At 34.1% G+C, this 20,955-nt stretch overlaps 1 non-coding gene across 1 annotated transcript; it reads right to left on the bottom strand.

Annotated features, from left to right (window-relative positions):
* Positions 1 to 1,831: 1,831 nt before the first annotated feature.
* LOC146898155 (small nucleolar RNA R71) lies at positions 1,832 to 1,938 on the bottom strand. The gene has a single exon (XR_015024349.1). It is a non-coding gene; the product is annotated as a small nucleolar RNA R71 (small nucleolar RNA).
* Positions 1,939 to 20,955: the final 19,017 nt, after the last annotated feature.

Here is a 20,955-nt window from a genome sequence, read left to right as displayed (position 1 = left end):
GTGTCTTTGATGAGTCTATATTTAGTCTATTTTTATGCATTATTTAGTTTAGTTTTATTTAGATTTGAATTTATTTTATTGCAATAATATTTCCTTTTTTGAATCTTTTTACTACAATTGCATATTTTATATTTCAGGAACGAATATATGATGGAAGGTGTCTTGGAGCAAAAGAAAGGAGTCTGGAGCTGATTTGGAGCAAAAATACGAAAGATTCGGAACAAAAATATAGAGCCCCCAAGTCAGAAGCTTGGCACGGCCCGTGCTAAGGTTGGCACGGCCGTGCCACCTCTCTGGATAACTTTTACTGCTTTTGCTTTAGGCCCAAGTTACCCTGTTATAGTTTTACCGAATAGCCCTTATAGTTGCTTAGATTTTAAGTCAATTGTAAAGCTATAAATAGAGTAGCTCTCCATCATAAACATTCATCTTTTGTTCTTGGAATAAAAGTTCACTTTTACTTTACTGTTTTATTTTATATTCTTCTTCTCCTTCCTCTCTATGTCTACAATGAACGTTAGTGAGTAGACTCTTCTCGTCTTGGGATTGTTGGATAAGTCTAATGACGTAATCCGGATCAAGCCAAGCCTTAAACCCTAATTATATGTTACCTTAATTTCTTATCTAAATTCACCGTTTTAACATGAATTAATTATTATCAAACTGTGGAAGCGAACGCGGAGGGTTTGATAATGGTTAATTCATCATCACAAATATCAATTCATAAAGCGAACGCGGAGCTTTGATATTCGAACAAGTGAATTTAGACAAGGTTTGCGAAACATGAGAATAGTCTAGCAAACCTTGGGACACATAAAGTTTCGACCTTCAAGGGTCCCAAAGGCAATCACCCATGAGAATAGGTGTGGTTGTTGGAGGGATACACTCACTGACTTCGAGAGAAGCTTTGATATGCTAAAGAGAAACTTGTCCTTAGAAATTAAGAATAACATAGAATTATAAAGTTTAAGGCTTGCTTGTGAAAAGATTCGTTATTATGATGAACCAATGATCCCAAGGCTCTTTTATTTTTATTGTTATTTACCTTCAGCAATTAACCCCCTATTTTATAATCTTTCTCCTCTTCTAATCATTCTCTAAAAAGTTAATTGAATTCACAACTCCCTAGCGGAACGATACTCTTTCTTACTACTATTACTTCGATAGGCCGTGCACTTGCGGTTTGGCCCTATCAAGTTTTTGGCGCCGTTGCCGGGGAGTTGTTGAAATTTGATTAACTTTTTAATAGTGATTAGACTAAAAAAAAAAAAAAATCTTTTTCGTTGTTTTATTTTATTTTATTGTTTCTTTCAAAAAAAAAAATCTTTATTTGATTCTATTTTATTTTATTTACTTCAAAAAAAAAAAAAATCTTTCTCTTTATCTTATTTTATTTTATATATAAAAAAAAAAAAATCTTTTTCTATTTCTTCTTTTTCCTTTAACTTCTTGGGAAGACAATAACGATATGGCTAAGGAACGCTCTCTCAACGAGTATGCAATCCCATCTTCAAATGAGTCATACGATGCTATTGTGTACCCAACGGTTGAGGACAATTTTGAAATAGAACCTGCACTTATTGAGTTAGTGCAGCAAAATCAATTTTTCGGATCACCCACTGAGGATCCGAATCTTCATGTTTCAATTTTTTTAAGACTCAGTGGAACCTTGAATGCAAACCAAGAGGCCGTAAGGCTGCACCTCTTTCCTTTCTCCTTAGGGGGTAGAGCTAGTGCTTGGTTTCATTCATTGGAAATTGGTTCTATCTTTTCATGGCAACAAATGAAGCAAGTTTTTCTTGCCCAATTCTTTCCCTATTCTAAAACCGTCCAATTAAGAATTCAAATCACACAATTCACTCAAAAAGATGGAGAATCTCTTTACGATGCGTGGGAGCGTTTCAAAGAAATGCTTAGACTTTGTCCCCATCATGGTTTAAAGAACTGGCTTATTATTCACATTTTTTATAATGGTCTTTTGTATACCACAAAAATTTATGTTGATGCAGCTGCAGGTGGAGCTTTAATGAACAAGAATTACACAGAAGCATACGCCTTGATTGAAGACATGGCTCAAAATCATTACAAGTGGACCAACGAGAGAGCCATCACTAATTCTTCACCCTCCAAAAAGGAGGCAGGTATGTATGAAGTTTCTAACTATGATCACCTAGCCGTTAAGATTGATGCATTAACCCAAAAATTTGAAAACAAAAATGTTAGTGTCATCTCTTCTTCTTCTTCTTCTGCATCTCCTTCTTGTGAAATTTGTGGTATATTTGGCCATATTGGCATTGATTGCAAACTAGGTAGTGTTGTTAGAAGTCCTGAGCAAGTAAACTATGCTCAATATAATCAAGGGTTTAGAAACAACCAAATTTTTTTTCAAACCCCTCAAAATCTTTTTGGACAACAAACAACACCACCCAGTTATGCAAACAACCAAAGAGTCCCTCAAAAATCTAGCTTGGAACTTTTTTTAGAAAATTTTTGTATAAATCAATCCGAGCAGCTCCAAGAGCTTAAAAATCAAACTGAATTTTTGAGTGACTCTCTTGCCAAACTTACGTCAAAAGAAGACTCCATAGTTACTCACAATCAGACTCAGACTTCTCAAGTACCCCAACATGTGGCTACTTCCTCTCAATCCTACGAAGTCCTCCTAGACCAAACCGAAACCAACCCCAAAAACCATATAAGTGCTATTACTCTTAGGGATGGTAAACAATTAGAGGACCCCGTTGTGAAAATTAAGAACAATGAAGGAGAGATAGGGTGTGATGAGCCTCAAAGTGAGAAAGCCATAGGAGAGAATGAAAAGTCATTTGTTTCACCATCTCATGAGCAAGAAATTCCATTAACACAAGGGTTTGATGAGTCCAAGTTAGATGAGCAGTTTATGAATCTTATTGAAATACTTCCAAACAAATTGCCACCTAAACTTAAGAATCTAGGAAGCTTTTCCCTACCTTGTGTCATAGGATCTGAAACCTTTGAGAAAGCCATGTGTGATTTGGGAGAGAATGTTAGTTTGATGCCATTGTCCCTTTCTGAACGATTGGGTATAGGATAGTTAAACCACTTTCTAACCGTCAAGCTAATGACTCTAAACGAGCGCTTCGTGGGAGGCAACCCACGCATTTATTTGCTTTATTTTGTTTGTTTTCCTTTGTTTTAAGTGTTTTGTAGGTAATTGTCCGATTGTGATTCAAGAAAAATTGAAAAATTTTGAAGTCCCATGTCCAGAAGGTTGGCACGGCCCGTGCTAAGGTTGGCACGGCCGTGCCAAATTTCCAAAGCCAAAAACAAATCCAACTACCAGAATGTTGGCACGGCCCGTGCCAAGGTTGGCACGGCCGTGCCCGACCCCTATGCCTCTATAACCACAATTTTTCTCTTCTTCTTCCTCATTCTCACACACAAACCTCTTTCATCTTTCAAACTTCTCTCTAAACCTCCATAACCATCCACCTTCAAACCTTCATATCTCCCTCAAAACTTCACCAAACCAATCAACTCTTTAACCCAATCAACTCTTAACTTCATTCTACACAAAACCCTTCCATCAAAAACAACTTTCATCCACCCAAACCCATAATTCACCAAAGCCTTATTTCCCTAAAACCTAACCCAAAAACCACATATTCTTAACCAATCTCCACACCTAAACCAACCTTTCCTACCAAAATTCTTCCCAAACCCTAACCTTTACCCAAACCACACAAAGTCAACCTAAGGTTGATGGCTTCAAGAAGAGGTGGTAAAGAAGTAGCAAGCTCTTCCGGAGGACCTCAAGCAAAGAAGAAAGCACCGGCAAAGAATCATGGAATCCAATTCAAAGACAACACACAAAGGGATAGGTATCAAGTTCTAACTTCTAAACCTTTACATCCTTGTCGATATCCTGATTCTCATAGTTTGAATGTGCTAGGCATTAGAGATAATGTGTATAAGTTGCTAGGAAACTTAGGATGGATTGAGATATTGAAACCTATGAGAGGGTGTGAGAATTTCACCTATGAGTTTCTAAGTTCAATTGTTTTTTCTAAAGATAGGTTGAATTTTGATGATCCTAACCATAGAGTTTGTTTCCACTTAGGCTGTGAACACTTGTTTCTACTTGCTTGATTATCTTGCCGATGTAGGTAATAGACCTGCCGGAAAGGGGGAGATAGTAGTGAGTGGCATCATCACATACATAACTAGGCAATTTTGAGTGGGTGAAAATGAGGGGGTAAATCCAATTGAGGGAAACAATAGCCTAAACATAGAAACCCTCATTGCAATGAACTTCATAAAACATCATCCGCCCATGCAATATTCACTCAAGCTTAATGTGTCTATTTTGTTACTACTTCCTAACCCATCTCGGACTAGCATCGAGGTGGAAGCAAATTTGTTGCATGTTGATGATAATCAGGTACATGAAGAGAACAATCTTGATGGAGGAGACAATGCTAACTAGCACCAAGAGGAGGAGCACCATGGCCATAACACCGATAATCTAAATGAAGATCAAAGATGGACATGGATCCACAATGAGATTGAGAGGATGAGCACCGAGCAACAAAAGCAAGGTGTTGAGATCTTCGGGCTTCGAAATGATGTTCAAAGGGGCAACCACTTAACACAAGAAAATAATGAAATGCTCCGCCGGATGATGCAACACCTTCATCTCCAAGGTCCTCCCTATGGACCTTAATGAACAATTGTGAGCTTTCCTCTTCCTCTCTTCCCTTATCTCTTCTTCTTCATCTTCTTCTCCTATTCTTCTTCTTCTACTCCTTCTTCTTCTTCTCTTTTCTTTTTCTTTGAATCATTGAGGACAATGCTTCCCCTAAGTGTGGGGGGCCTAATAAAGTGTCTAGAGTCGTAGTGTTCCCAAACTCCCTTGAACTTTATTCTTTTGTTTTGTTTTTATAACAAGAGGCATGATTAGTAGCTTGTTTTTAATGTAAAATATGGCATAAAAATTTTTGTTTTGTCTCTTCTTTAAAAGTTGTTTCTTGTACATGAAAGTAGTTTCTTGTGTTCTTGCTATACCCACATCTTGTTTTATTGTGAAAAATCTCCAATGAGAAAAGCACCCAGTTGCAATCTTTGAGCAAGTGTATGAATAGGTATTTTAAGGAGCACGTTCTATCTTTAGTGTTAACTTAGACCCTTTAAAGTCTTCAGAGTAAAAGTAATATAAGTTTGTGTGGGAAAATAATCAATGTTCTTAATTGTTTTATGCTTAATTGTTAACGTTAAATTGAGGCGGGAGAATGGCACCAACATGTGGGGGAAAGGATAATCCCTAACTTCCTAATTGTGGTGGTGACTCCCTGATTTGAACTTAAAGTGAAACAAATTCATCAATGCTAGGGGGAAAGGACAATTACATCCAAAAAGACTTCCTACGCGGAGATGAAACAAATATTAATTTTGCAGCACTGCTTAGGGTGATTTTGAATCTAGGGGGAAAGGACAATTACATCCGAGAAGACTTCCTATGAGGATAGATAGCCCCTAAGCATCTGCAGCCCCTTTGTGCTTAATTGTTAATATTTAATTTTAACTTAAATTCCCATCACTCTTATATGAAATGAAGAAAGGACTTTTCTCGGTTACTTTAGCATTAAGGATAGAACCTGTTCCTCATAATATCTGTCTTATACAGGAGCAAGAAAAGGGTTGGACTGCACACACACACTCACTTGAGACTTGATGTTGGGTTGAATAGGTTCACGAGGAATGTTTGAAATTGTGATTAGTGTACTTGAAACAAAACCTTCAAAGAGACTTGTGTTTTCAATTGCATTGCCATAATTAATCCTTTTAGTTGCTGCTATGTCCATTGCCTTTTGCTTGAGGACAAGCAAAGATTCAAGTGTGGGGGAGTTTGATGAGTCTATATTTAGTCTATTTTTATGCATTATTTAGTTTAGTTTTATTTAGATTTGAATTTATTTTATTGCAATAATATTTCCTTTTTTGAATCTTTTTACTACAATTGCATATTTTATATTTCAGGAACGAATATATGATGGAAGGTGTCTTGGAGCAAAAGAAAGGAGTCTGGAGCTGATTTGGAGCAAAAATACGAAAGATTCGGAACAAAAATATAGAGCCCCCAAGTCAGAAGCTTGGCACGGCCCGTGCTAAGGTTGGCACGGCCGTGCCACCTCTCTGGATAACTTTTACTGCTTTTGCTTTAGGCCCAAGTTACCCTGTTGTAGTTTTACCGAATAGCCCTTATAGTTGCTTAGATTTTAAGTCAATTGTAAAGCTATAAATAGAGTAGCTCTCCATCATAAACATTCATCTTTTGTTCTTGGAATAAAAGTTCACTTTTACTTTACTGTTTTATTTTATATTCTTCTTCTCCTTCCTCTCTATGTCTACAATGAACGTTAGTGAGTAGACTCTTCTCGTCTTGGGATTGTTGGATAAGTCTAATGACGTAATCCGGATCAAGCCAAGCCTTAAACCCTAATTATATGTTACCTTAATTTCTTATCTAAATTCACCGTTTTAACATGAATTAATTATTATCAAACTGTGGAAGCGAACGCGGAGGGTTTGATAATGGTTAATTCATCATCACAAATATCAATTCATAAAGCGAACGCGGAGCTTTGATATTCGAACAAGTGAATTTAGACAAGGTTTGCGAAACATGAGAATAGTCTAGCAAACCTTGGGACACATAAAGTTTCGACCTTCAAGGGTCCCAAAGGCAATCACCCATGAGAATAGGTGTGGTTGTTGGAGGGATACACTCACTGACTTCGAGAGAAGCTTTGATATGCTAAAGAGAAACTTGTCCTTAGAAATTAAGAATAACATAGAATTATAAAGTTTAAGGCTTGCTTGTGAAAAGATTCGTTATTATGATGAACCAATGATCCCAAGGCTCTTTTATTTTTATTGTTATTTACCTTCAGCAATTAACCCCCTATTTTATAATCTTTCTCCTCTTCTAATCATTCTCTAAAAAGTTAATTGAATTCACAACTCCCTAGCGGAACGATACTCTTTCTTACTACTATTACTTCGATAGGCCGTGCACTTGCGGTTTGGCCCTATCAGTCTTGACAAGTGGTCTTGAGGTTGGCTTTCTCAAGTAGGTACTTCGAAGTGAACCCTCGGATGTGAGCCTTAGTGACAAGATTCTTGGAGACATCGGTGGTCTTGAGATGAAGATCACGGGCAATAACCAAAGGAGTAGGAGGATTCTCAAGTCCTGCGAAGGGTACCCCCTGAGCAATAGATAGTTCCATCAAGCAAGAATAAGCCTCGAGTGTGGGCACCAACTGAAAGTCGGGAAAAGTGAAGCACCGATAGTCCCGATCATAGAATTGCACTAGAGTGTGCACAAGATTCTCATCCACATTAGTCCGGAGAATGGTAAGTAAATCCCCATAACGGTGTCAGAAACCAATCGGATCCTTGATCTTGAGTGCCAAATCTCTCAAACTAGCCGAATCCACTTCCTTGAACTTGTAGGACTTAGTCTTCCCCATTCCTACAATGTTTACAAATTCAATTGGTCTAAGCCCTTCGATAAATGCATGGAAAAAGTTTATGCATGTATGCATGTATGCATGATTATATTCAAGTACGGAGAAAACATGTTGGGTTGAAGTTCAAAGTCAAGGAGTCATGGGTAGACACGGTGTCCGGTGTAACTAGGGCTTTGGATAATAGTAACCGGGTTCTAAAAAGGTTCCCAAGTTGCAACCTCTCCGACGTATATCATAGTACCACGAGACAAACACTCGCTCCATGATTATTCGTAAGAAGACCTAACTTGAGTGTAGTATCGCGTGACGACTAAAACTCGAGACGGCACTCAGTTTAGCCTCCGCACTACATCCTAGAAAATGGCCATGGATGGGTTCGGTTATCTATGGTTCATAGCGTCATAGAACAATTAGAAGTAAAGTGCCTAAACGCGACAACACGCGCCGACAACATCACCCCCAAAATGCCTCAGCTATGTGGGATTGATCACATAATCCAATACACGAGGCAACCCTCGGAATGAATTGTCGATTATATCCCTCCTAAATCCTAAGTTCACTCAGCCCGGGTGTAGGACTTTTGATATTCTCACCCCACACGTTTGCAAAAATCTAAACATTTATTCACATAAGAAGACAAAAATAAGCAAGTAAAAGCGAAGGCGCAAGCGTGGAAATAAAGACTAGGCGTAACTCTCGAATCTCCCAAGTGAAGTCGCCAGCTGTTTTATCTTGGTTTTTCGGGTGTCAAACATTGATTACGTTTGAACCTTTTTAACCGGTGATATCTCATTTTTTCTTGGGAAGGGAAAAAAATAAGCAAAACCCTTGAGAATCGAGGTCCGGGAGTTATTTTCGCTACGGGAAGGTGTTAGGCACCCATAACGACTATAGTATCCTATAGGAACCGTCTTTACTTTCTACGCGCGCGCTTTATTTTTAAATGCTATTTTGAAAGTGTTTATTTAAACCTAAAAGTTTACTAAGTGAAGAATTGGAGGGAGAAGAAAGTGTTTGAATTTTTATTTTATTTGAATTGAAGGAATTTTGATTCCTTGCCTACGTACCCTTTTAAGGGATCAAATCCACCGTAGTTCTCTTCCAAAAAATGATTTTGTTTCTGTTGGTTGTTTTTAAGTTTGAAAATGGGATTTTGAAGAATAGAAAGAGGCCTCAAGGGCATAAGATTGTGAAATTGTGGGGTTGAATTAGTTATTTTGCAAAAAAGTCTAAGTATGATTAAGAATTTGTTAAGATTTTTGTTTAAGAAAAGAGAAGGAAAATTCAATGGGATTTTGATCCCAAGGTTTATTTAGAAAATTATTTGAGTGATATTGTTCATATTTTTTTGGGAAATTGATTTTTTCTAAGTGTAAATCCTAAGCATTCATCTAACCATGCAATCCTAAACATACGTCTAAACATGCATATCCTAGCCATACATCTAAAGTAACCATGTGATATGTGTGTGCATGTGTCGGTGCTTGTGTCGGTGTACATCATTAGAGTCCATTGTCCTTTACATCATTGGCCTAGATACATGCTATGGTCTTGGGAAGCAGTCTGCGGAGGAACCCAAGCCCAGGCCCAAGGGAACATGGATCCTGGATCATCCAAACGCATCAGGGGCGTTGGATTGATCCAGGTCAATCTAAACCTAAATCAAACGGTTGAAAATGAATCAGAGCTGAACCAGGACTGAACCGGTCTGGTTCAGAGGTCTATAAAAAGGCCAAGGGACCGGTCCAGTCCATTTCTCACTTCTCTTTCTCTCTCTAAGCTTATCCTAGTGAGAGAAGCTCTCACTTCTCTCTTCTTCTCCGTTCACCTCTCCACCGCCGGTTTCTGGAATGAAACGGCTGGAGACGATGAAGATTCATCGGAATCTTCATTGTCACCGCCGTGAATTCCAGATTCCGGCGACATTTCAAATGCTTCGAATCTCATGAATCCAAACCCTAATCTGTTCTATTTTTCATGCTGATTATGAATTTGAACTTGATTTTACGAAATAAACGGTGAATCATCCTAGATCTGCATTTTAGGGTTTCGGTTCTGAACTTTTTCAATCTTTTTCAAACTTTTTCGAAAGAACAGGTTTTAAAAATTGTTGATCTACTCTGTTTCACCGTTTATTTTTGGTTACGAACTTTCGATGATGATTTAAAACAAAAACGAGAAGAGTTCGTGTGTTTACCTGGCTTTAAGTTGGAGATTCGAACGAAAGATTCTTGAGAAAGCTTTTGATTCTTCTGGTAAGTGTTGAACCGAAAATAAATCGGTGAAACTCTCTTCTCCTTCTTCACCGGTTCGAAACTTGCCTTGATTCTTCTTCTTCTCTTCTCAAACCTTCTTCTTGTGATCGTCCTCGACTTGAATTGCAAGAAGATGAATGATATGGTTCGATGATGATGATTTCCGTAAGGAATCACTGAGAACAAACATGAATTAAACCGAATTTGATGAAGGTTTTTCTAATTGAAACGGTGTTGATCTTTGGTTTTCTGAAAGTTTATTTTGATTTTGTGTGCTTGATGATGAATCTTTGATAGAAATCTGAAACGGTTAGGGTTTTGTGATGATGAAGTTCTTCGTAAGTTTCATCATGTTCTTGATGAAAAGTGATTTTTGATTCTGTTAGAGGAGAGAGAATTGGTGAAACGTGTTTGTTGAGTTGGCAAATTGTGATTGATTCTGTTGGCACTTGTGCAGTGATTGTGCCTTTTATAGGCTGCCATGTGTTCTGGTGCTTCAATAGAATGTTGACATGTGGACTTTGAACTTTGTTGGCTCGGCCTTGCTGAGTTTGGTGCTTAAGGACTAATCTGCAAATCAAAAACTTAAAGGGACAAAACTGAAAAAAAAAATAGAAAAAGGACTGAACTGCAATTTATTTAAGACTAAGGGCTTAATTGCAATTGACCTAAAAAGGACTTTAAAAAATAAAGTTTGACCTGAAAGGACTAAAACCTAAATTAAGAAAAAACTTTAAAAGAAATAAAAATGAAAAAGGACTAAAGTGCAATTTTTTTAAAGTTTGAAGGACTGAGATGCAATTTTAGAAATTTTGAGGACTAAAATGAAAAATTAAAATAAAATTGAATTTAAAATTGGTAAATGGAAAATAACGTAAAGTGGAACCAATAAAAAACACAAAATGGACTAAAATGAACCAATTACTTAAATGAGGTACTTCAAAGTAACCTCTCTCTGTCAAAATTTTGTATGAAATGACCAAAATGCCCCTAGGGACTAAACTGACTCAAAATGACTCAGATGCAATTTTAAAATGATTTTTTTAACAAGGAATTAAAGCAAAAGTTTATACAAGCACATTGAAAAAGACTCAGAGACAATTTTTAGAAATTAAACAGAGTTTTAACACATGAAAAGACTAAAATGCCCCTAGGGGATAAACTGACTCAAAATGACTTCAAATGCAATTTTTGAAATGGATTTTGACATGGAATTGAAATAAAGACTTATTCAAACTATTTGAAAAGATTCAAACAATTTTCAAGGACTAAAATGAATTTGAATGCAGGAAATGACTAAAATACCCTTTTTCATGAATTTTGCAAATAACATTGAAATAAAATGCAGAGAAATATGCAAGTGATCAGAGACAAATTCAAATGACTTGAAATGCAAGAAAAGAAGAATTGAGCTAGTATTTTTAGGTCCAAAATTAGGGTATAACAGGTTCTTACTCTCTCAAGGGAAATTGAAGCATAGACTTAAATTAGAGTTCCTAAATTTATCATAAAGGTTCCCTTGTCAATGAATCTTAGAAGTGCATCAGAATACTCTTTCGCTTGCTAGCTCTACCAACGAACAACCCTATCTCGTCTACCTTACCGAGGATAAAAGGGTAATTATACTATTCTAGGTGTGTAGATTCAGCCACAGTGTTCATAGTTAAGAGAGTTTTCCTAATTCAAGTGGTTGTCCACTATTATCTTAGATACTTTCTAATTCGAGTAATTCACCGTTATATTAGGTATCTCACTTCCCGAATGGAGTAATTTATCGTTATCTCATGTGCATCCTAGCTCATGTGAAATAATCACATACTTTGCATAATAAAATTAAACAGGACACATAAAATAAATTAATATAAAGACTTAAATTAAATACTCCAATAAAATAAAACAGAGGTTCATCTTAGAACCCTGTCCAATAGGGTTTAGTTAGAGCATCCACAATGGAGACCCTCAATCTTGAGGTCTTAAACGGGTCCCACTTGCCACGTCACTTTTTTATAATTTTTTAATAATAGTACCTAATAGGTACTCAACCAGTCCAATAGAGACCCTCTAACAAAATGTCTAAATGAGTCCCACTAATAACTCTTTATCGTTTACATTTCAACAAAAGCAACTCAATAATGATTATTTTATTAAAAAGTGGTGTGATGTTCACTTAAGACTTAGGGTCTTAAGAGACCCCCAAAAAAAATTCTCGAATAGGAGTACCTATTAGGTATCGGGTCTTAAATAGTGAAGACCTCACCATTGAGGATGGTCTTACTCATGGTAACTAAAGACAAATAAAAACAATCACGGGTATGGAGCATATATCTAAATGGATATTGATAACATGTTATTTACTTTATTTTTAGATAAGTTTTTATTTAATACATTAATGTTTTTATGTAAGTTTATTTGCATTTCACTACATTTTCCTTTTGTTTTGAATAAATAGATAATGCAAGAGAGATATGAAGATATAGTGCAATATAATGATGGAATTCTTACAAAGAATGAAGACTTGTTGACCAAGACAAGTCTTGAAGCAGTGAAAACTCCTTTCAAAGACCAAGCAGTGAAAACTCGTTCACCAAACCTTCAAAAATCATAGCAATTAGTTTCATAATTGCCACCAAAGAAGCAAGGAAGATAAATATCAAGGATTTAAATTGTAGTGGTTGTTACGGTTAGCCCTAATCCCAGCCTACAACCATAACAACCAAGTAGTTTTAATTTTTGTTTTTCTTTGAAAGATCTTGGATGTTTTGTGTTGAAACTATCCTTAATGTCTTGTAATATCTGATGGCGCAAGAAGTTAGAAGACGTAGGCTATAAATAGGACAAATCTATAATTGATTCTCACCACACTTCACCATAGAACTCTTGTAATTTTGCACTTCTTTTCAGTAAAAGTTTTATTTTTGTTTACTTGTTTTTTTATTTTTATTAAGTAGCTCATCACTTTGATGAGTGATTAGTCTCTCTTGGTCTTCCATCATGGAAAGTAGTCCTATGATGAACTTTTCATAATCCCGTTATTTTCTTTTGTTAATGGAATTCAAAACATAATCTAGCCTTGGTGTGTTTAAGAAAAATATTAGTCAACTACTTTAGTCCAGAGACAAAGAGGTTGCTGGAAATATAAGGCTAAACAAAGGTTTCAAATCATGAGAACAACCTAGGAAGTTTTGAGATAAAATGGGTAATCGGGTTTAATGGCTCGAGTAAACATAAAAATTGCAAGAATAGGAAGCTATGTTTATGATGCACTTCTTTTGTTGCTAGAAATAGAAGAATATATAATAAAGAGATTACATCATCCTAAGGTAATGAATTCCTAAGGCAAAAGAAAAGAATAGGATTCGAAAATGTTTGGTGTAGTGATGAACTACGACGATTTTGAGGCACTTTTATCAATTACATATTTTCGACTAAAATACAATCATCAATCTTTCAATAACTCACAAGTAATTTTAATTGCATACTTAGGAGAAAAAGATAACCCTGATATTAACAAGTCTTTATAGATACGATACTCTTTTATTACTATGACATACACATACACTTAATTTAAACTGATATTTAAAATAACAGTCAGCTAATGGATGCAGAGACGGGGTAATGGTGCCTATATCCGCAGATATTTGTACCTGATAGTAGATTAGTAAGACTACTAACAGATCTTATTATTTAAATATAAAATTTTCTCCCCTGAAAGAAACCATAACTTAATTTTCTAATTTATGTTTATTCTTTAATTATTAATTTTGTTTTCCAAATGTGAGTGCAATGCATTAATATTTGTATGTGTTCATATACTCTTTTGTATTGTCAAAAAACGATATTTTTTTTAAAGATATGCAATTTTGTTTTATACAACTTTATATTTGTGGATATTCGCAAATACATGTAGATATTTCAAAATTGTTAAATACTCATCTAAAGATACTCATGCAGATCTGAAACGAGTGAAACTATCATTTTTATCCAACGAGACGGATAATAAATTGCTGATATTTGTGTATATAGTAATAGTATAGAAGATTATTGTTAAAAAAATATAGAAGATTTTTTTTTGAAGAAAAAAATACATATTAATGGTTTTCACATTATTTTTTCGTAAAGCATTCTATAACCAATTTTTAAATATTTGGTAAAATGCTTTTAATGTCACATATCGTGAAAATAAAAAAAAATTATAATTCAATAAGAAGGAAATATTTATAAGATAACTTTAGTCTTTTTTTGGACAAAGGATAACTTTAGACTTTTGTTTTTATTAAAATTGGTAATATCATTGAAATGAAATGTCCTTTAAAAAAAATTATTGAAATTAAATGTATATAGAAAATAATTATAGAATAAATTAATTAATTTATATAGAAAATCATTGAAATTAAATGTATATAGAAAAAAATCATTGAAATTAAAATTGGTAATACAACTTTCTTTATATTCATCGACAAAGTGAATTACCTTTCATTAGTCAAAAAAGAACGAATTATCTTTCAAAATAATTATAGAATAAATTAATGAATTTCAACAAAAAAAAGAACAAACAAGAATGAATTAATAGAAATATCTATAATTTATACACCAATGCATAAAAAAAATTCAACACGCGAACAAAGATCAGATATAGTGAATGAGGTTAGACTCCTACAATGTAGCAAACCATTATTCAAATTTAAAATGGAAAAGATATCTCACACGTCTCGAAAAGTATTATCTTCGACAGAGAGAGCAGGGGGCAAAAAACTCAACACATATTTTCGTAATTATAGCGGTCCATGCCCCATGTGAAAATCAATGGGATAACTAACAACCATGTAACTATATGGTAATTATCCATTCTTGTCTAAAAAATAATAATAAATCATCATAAAATCTGAAAATTATGATTATTTCCAAAATCAAAGTCTCGTATTAATGATTGAAAAGTGCCCTCACACTATAAAGCAACCCTTCCATAATCCCAATTCATTTCATTTTTCATAGTCTTTTGTGTAATTAACCTAGTACTAAATACACAATGGAGATGAAGAAGATTGCTTTTGTTGTTGTTCTCTTTGCTGTCATAAGCACCATTCTGGCACATGATCACCATGGTCATCATGAGGCTCCAGTCCCAACTCCAGGACCAAGCAAGAGTCATGCTCCAGGACCAAGCAAGAGTGATGCTGCTTCTCTTGGTTCAATCTTTGGTGCCTCTATCTTCTCCTTTGTTGCCTACTACTTGCATTTTCATGTGTAATAACACACGTGGGTGTTTGTGATTGGAAAGAGATGACGATGTAATCTACATTGTTCAAATCTATCTAATTTTAATAATAAGAGGAGGTTTTGTATTTCCCGTCATGTGATGCATGCAACCATTACTTGTATTGCTGAGAAACAACAATTAAAATTTTTAGAAATATTGATCCTCCTTTCTTTATACCTTTTGTTTTGCTTTTAATTTAAATTTTTCAGTTATGATCAAATGTGTAAGCATCCAATCAATTAATTGATCTCTAGTAGTTAACATGCATCAAATTGTTTTTCGTAGATGACAAACTGAAATAATAAAATAATATTTATGTCATTTTTAAAATGATAAAAAAAGTGTCTTCTCTCTTAACGCCCCTACTCTCGTGGTGCAATCACAGGTTTTCCATCGAAACACCACCTACTTCAACCTTTTTTAGGAACTGTTAACGCATTCACTGTCGTTCCTCCGCGCCAGTGACTTGCTTTCAGTGACTATAATGTGTCTGAGTGTGGCTCTGTTGGATCTGAATCCATTTGGTTTTAAGATTTGGTTTTATGAAATTTGTTCGATCGGTGGTCGTGTTTCAATCATTTATTGATGAGTTTCTGGGTTCTTCTTCGAAGGTCTCTAGTTACCTCATTGTTGCCTCTATTATTGTTGTTGTTTCTAGTTTTTTCCATAGATTGACAGTGATAAAGGTTATGAGTTGCTAGTGGTTCATTTCTCCATATCTGGATTTGTTAGTTGTGGGTTCATTGGAGATCTTAAGATTGACATCGAACTATATGGCTTGAAATGGTCGTGGAGCTTGGCTGTCATAGTGTTTCGATGCAGTGAGTTGTTGATTGTGTTGATCTGTTACCGTGTTGGCGGTCAGTTTCGATCGCCATTTTTAAGAATGTTAGTGTCTGTGGCGTGTTCCTACCCCTAAATTCTCTTATTATTTTCTAGATCTCTTAAGTTATTTACTTGATTCGTTACTCATATAATTTTAAAGATCAAACATATAAATATCTATAACCATAACATATATAATTTATCTAAAGTTGATTTCCTCGCCGTTTTAGTTTACAAAAATGTTACAAATTTTTTTAGTGTTAGACAATATTTAAATCTATTAAAAATATTAATTATAAGAAATTTTGTAGAAGTAAATTATAATAATTTTTATAAAAAAAAGTTATTTTTTATACATGCCAATGTGTTTAATCTGTGACCCGTATAGGACCAAGCTCAAGTAGTTATTTTTAGAACCTGTATTTTAATACTCCCTCCATCCCAAATTGTATGACGTTTTGGGCATTTCACACATATTAATATTGTGTGGAAAAGAGATATTATAAGTTGTTTTACAAAATTGCCCTTAATAAATAATATGGGAAAGATAAATGAAAGAATTAAAAGAAGGGAGAGTAATAAATATGTAAGGTTATAACAGGAAAAATAACATTAATGTTGCATTGGTATTATAAAACGACATATAATTTGGGACAGAAATACACAATATATAACTAGAAAAACTTGAAAGATGGTAAAACGACATATCTTATACCATTAAGAAATCAAAAGATGGTAAGAAGTTCCAAAATTTAAATCATGCCAAAATTCATTTTGATAGTTTTAACCTATAAACAACTTCTTCCTAGTCACAGAATCTAAATTCCTCCACCAATTCACACAACCCTTCTTCCTCCAATACACATTAGCAGCATTTCCAGCCACATTCAGCTTATCCTTCAATTTCATAATCAAATTGTCTAAACTAATTACTAGTTCAATTATCTTAAGGTATGTTTGGATAGAGTGTTTTGGTGGGAACAACCTACTTTTTTTTCTTTAAATTGCGACCACTATAAAATGTTCATGTGTTATTCCAATTCCAAACAGTCATAAATGTCACTCTTAGGGGCTTGTTTGGATTGACTTATTTGAGCTTATCTACTCACAAGTTTTGTGAGATTGTTTGCGAGAACTTATGAAAACAGCTTATGACATTGTTCATAAGCTATTTCCAACTTATTTTCATAAGTTGTCCAAGATAGTTTATGAAAACAGCTTATAGCTTACACGAAAACAATTGATTATTATTTTAACTTTTTCTATAAAAATAGTTTCTACATAAGCACTTACCATGACAAGTGCTTTTTCTATATGGAACAAGAAAATCGAAAAGAAAAAAAAACGAACTGAGAGCAAATATCAGACCAAAAATACCTGAGTTGCAGAACGAATAGGACAATGATACGGTGGGAGAATGGACGGTGGTTATCCGCCAACGGTGTAGCGGAGGCGGAGCGAAAGAGATATGGTTTGTTGGGATGGTGGCGGCTGTGAGTGGTGAGAGTGAGAGACGAGAGACGATGAAGTTGGTATTATGGTTTCAAATTCAGGGCATGTTTGTTTAAGATTTTTTTTTTGAGCAATTTAAAAACATGTTTGGAGAATGAAATCTTCATAATACATATTAACATATTTGCAAAAACCATTTTCAAAATATATCACTTAAGATTCAGGTTCTTTTATTTTACTGTATTGTGTCTGTAATTATTGTTCTGACTTTGTTGTTTCCACCCTGGTACACCTTGTGCTAGGGGGATCTTTTGTTGTGGTAATATAATTCATTTTAGCCTCTTCAAAAAAAAAAAAAGATTCAGGAAATGAATATGTTAATGAGGAAACTAGAACAAAATTTATGAACATCATCAAATTTTATACGGTTATGTTATAATTAAGGTATTTTTATGATCCAATTCTAAGGCATACCATGATATGTCATCTTAGGAACAAAGTTTAGATGAACCATTGAAAGTAAGAATGATTCAAGTTGCATTTTACAACAAGAACTTATTTAGAAATGCATTTTAAGAATATTACAATGATTTCATTAAGAATGCCAACAGATGAATTTTGTCGAAATGATGTTGAATCATTTATCATTCATAAAGATATCTTAGAAGGAATAAATGTAAAATTAGGGAATATTATTCAGAAATTTCACTTTATACAACATTAGCTGTTTTTTGAATTTAGAACACACTAATTCATATTAAATGCATTCTTAAACATGTCTTCTTAAAACTTAAAGCATAATTCAACAATTTTAATCATCAAATCCGATTTATAAAATAGGTTATGGATATTATATCTCCATGAAAGGAGCATGAATGAAAAAATAGTTACATTTTAGGCTAAGAATTAGATATCATAAAAATTGATGCAAACAACTAAGGTTTAAAGTCATATATTTTTGGAATTGATTTTATCATGCATTTCTTAGAGCATCAAATTATTTATAACAAAACATTGCATACCAATTTTCAAATATTACAAAGTTTATAAATGAGTGTTATAATTATAGAAAAAGTATTAATCTAAGTTATTATACATTATTATGTGATAATATAAATAGTTTTAATAATTTTTGTGAAACATTTTGATTAATTCACACCGCAAAAACAATTATTTGTATCGCAGCGTCCGTTACAACCGAAATCGAGACAACCTTAACGTGACCGCGACCTCAACCGCGACCGTTATTTAAAATCTTACGGTTTAAAAAGAATATAATCAAATGGAGAGACTGAAAACAAATCAGTTTATTTTCAAAGCAGAGAAGCTCTAAACTATGAGCCCAACAAACAATGCAAGTATCACAACAAATATGTGAATGACTAGTCAAACTAAAGACATGGCTTCTAACTTAATTGGTTGAGTAACAGACAATTACTAAAATGAGTCACAAAATGAAAATATATACCACACCATAATGATAAGCACTTGTTAAGTTATTCCGCCGGACATTAACTTTTACACTATAACTATAAAGCATACCATCAATATCAAATTCAATTTTCCCTCACTATCCGACCCACCAATGCCATTCTTAACATCTTCTATTGATTTTCATTTGGTGGCCAAAACAATAAAATGCATATCTTATACCATTAAGAAATCAAAAGATGGTAAGAAGTTCCAAAATTTAAACCATGCCAAAAGTTCATGTTGATAGTTTTAACTTTTAAACAACTTCTTCCTAGTCACAGAATCTAAATTCCTCCACCAATTCACACAACCCTTCTTCCTCCAATACACATTAGCAGCATTCCCAGCCACATTCAGCTTATCCTTCAATTTCATAATCAAATTGTCTAAACTAATTACCAGTTCAATTATCTTAAGGTATGTTTGGATAGAGTGTTTTGGTGGGAACGACCTACTTTTTTTTCGTTAAATTGCGACCACTATAAAATGTTCATGTGTTATTCCAATTCCAAACAGTCATAAATGTCACTTCTAGGGGCTTGTTTGGATTGACTTATTTGAACTTATCTACTTACATAAGTTTTGTGAGACTGTTTGCGAGAACTTATGAAAACAGCTTATGACATTGTTCATAAGCTATTTCCAACTTATTTTCATAAGTTGTCCAAGATAGTTTATGAAAACAGCTTACAGCTTACACGAAAACAATTGATTATTATTTTAACTTTTTCTATAAAAATTGCTTCTACATAAGCACTTACCATGACAAGTGCTTTTTCTATAATGAAGAAGAAAATCAAAAAGAAAAAAGAAACGAACTGAGAGCAAAGATCAGACCAAAAATATCTGAGTTGCAGAACGAAGAGGACAACGATACGGTGGGAGAATGGACGGTGGTTATCCGCCAGCGGTGTAACGGAGGCGGAGCAAAAGATATACGGTTTGTTGGGATGGTGGCGGCTGTGAGTGGATAGAGTGAGAGACGATGAAGTTGGTATTATGGTTTCAAATTCAGGGCATGTTTGTTTAAGGTTTTTTTTTTTTTTAGCATTGTTTATTTAAGTTAAAACTTAAAAGAATAAATATAAAGTTCAAATTTTAATTTTTTGGAAGTTAAATTAAAATCAGAATAAGAAATTATCACCAAAAAAATATTGAATTTAATTTTTTTATTTGATTTGTTAACATTCATTTGAAGATTTGAATTGATTTGATTTTAAATTTAAAATAGGTAGGACTAGATTATTCATCAAAAACAATAAAAAAAAAAGTACTCCCTCCGTCCCACAATACTTGACACAGTTGACCTTCTTACGCATCCCAATGCATAACTTTGAGCTTAAATATCTTGAATAATATATTAGAAAAAAATTATGAAAATTTGATATTTTGAAAATACTCATCGAGACGAATCTAACGACATCTTATATGATATTATTTATCTTTGTATATTAGTAGAAAAATACCGTCAAAGTAAGTGTTTACGTTGGATTTTCGTAAACAACCGCTGGTTTACAAATGGTAACTTGCAAGATCAACCAGTAAATCTTAGGACATATTGTGTTTGTTCTTGTTGTTAGAAATTCTGCGTTTTTGATGTCAAAAATATAAGAAATATGATAAAAACAATCGAATTCAATCCACTTGAACTCAATCGAACTTAATAAAGTAAAGTGCAAGAACACTTAAAGAACAAAGGGTAAATTGCATTGATTAAACAAAGGTTGGTACACAGATTCATACATTGCAACTTGTGACTCGTTTCTCGCTTCCATACGGATACTTTGAGTGTAAGTTTGTATGACGGAATTGTGACCCGTTTTTCCTATGAAAAACTACTATTTATACTAAGTCTAGAAATAACTACACTTCTTTGAAATTCAAACTACAACTGCCACAAGTCGACAGTTTTACTTATTTGAAAACAAACTTAAAATAAAAACTGACTTAAAGAATAACTGTTGATAACCACCTTCGAAAACTGCTTTATCGAAGTCTTCTAGCATCTTCGAACCCATATTTGCTTTCAACACAACACTCTGTTCGAATCTTCTTTAAATCTAGGTCAACTATACTTTGACCACATTTATTACAGCTAGTAAAATATATTGGCTAACAAATTGCCCCCCAGAAACGCCATTTTCGATTTCACCGAAGGAGAAAAAGACGTTTTTGAAAAAACTAA

Source organism: Medicago sativa, chromosome 8, assembly GCF_051527215.1.
Source record: "Medicago sativa cultivar Bolivia chromosome 8, Bolivia_mono, whole genome shotgun sequence".
NCBI classification, from domain to species: Eukaryota; Viridiplantae; Streptophyta; class Magnoliopsida; order Fabales; family Fabaceae; genus Medicago; species Medicago sativa.
This window is presented reverse-complemented; position numbering and strand designations above follow the sequence as displayed.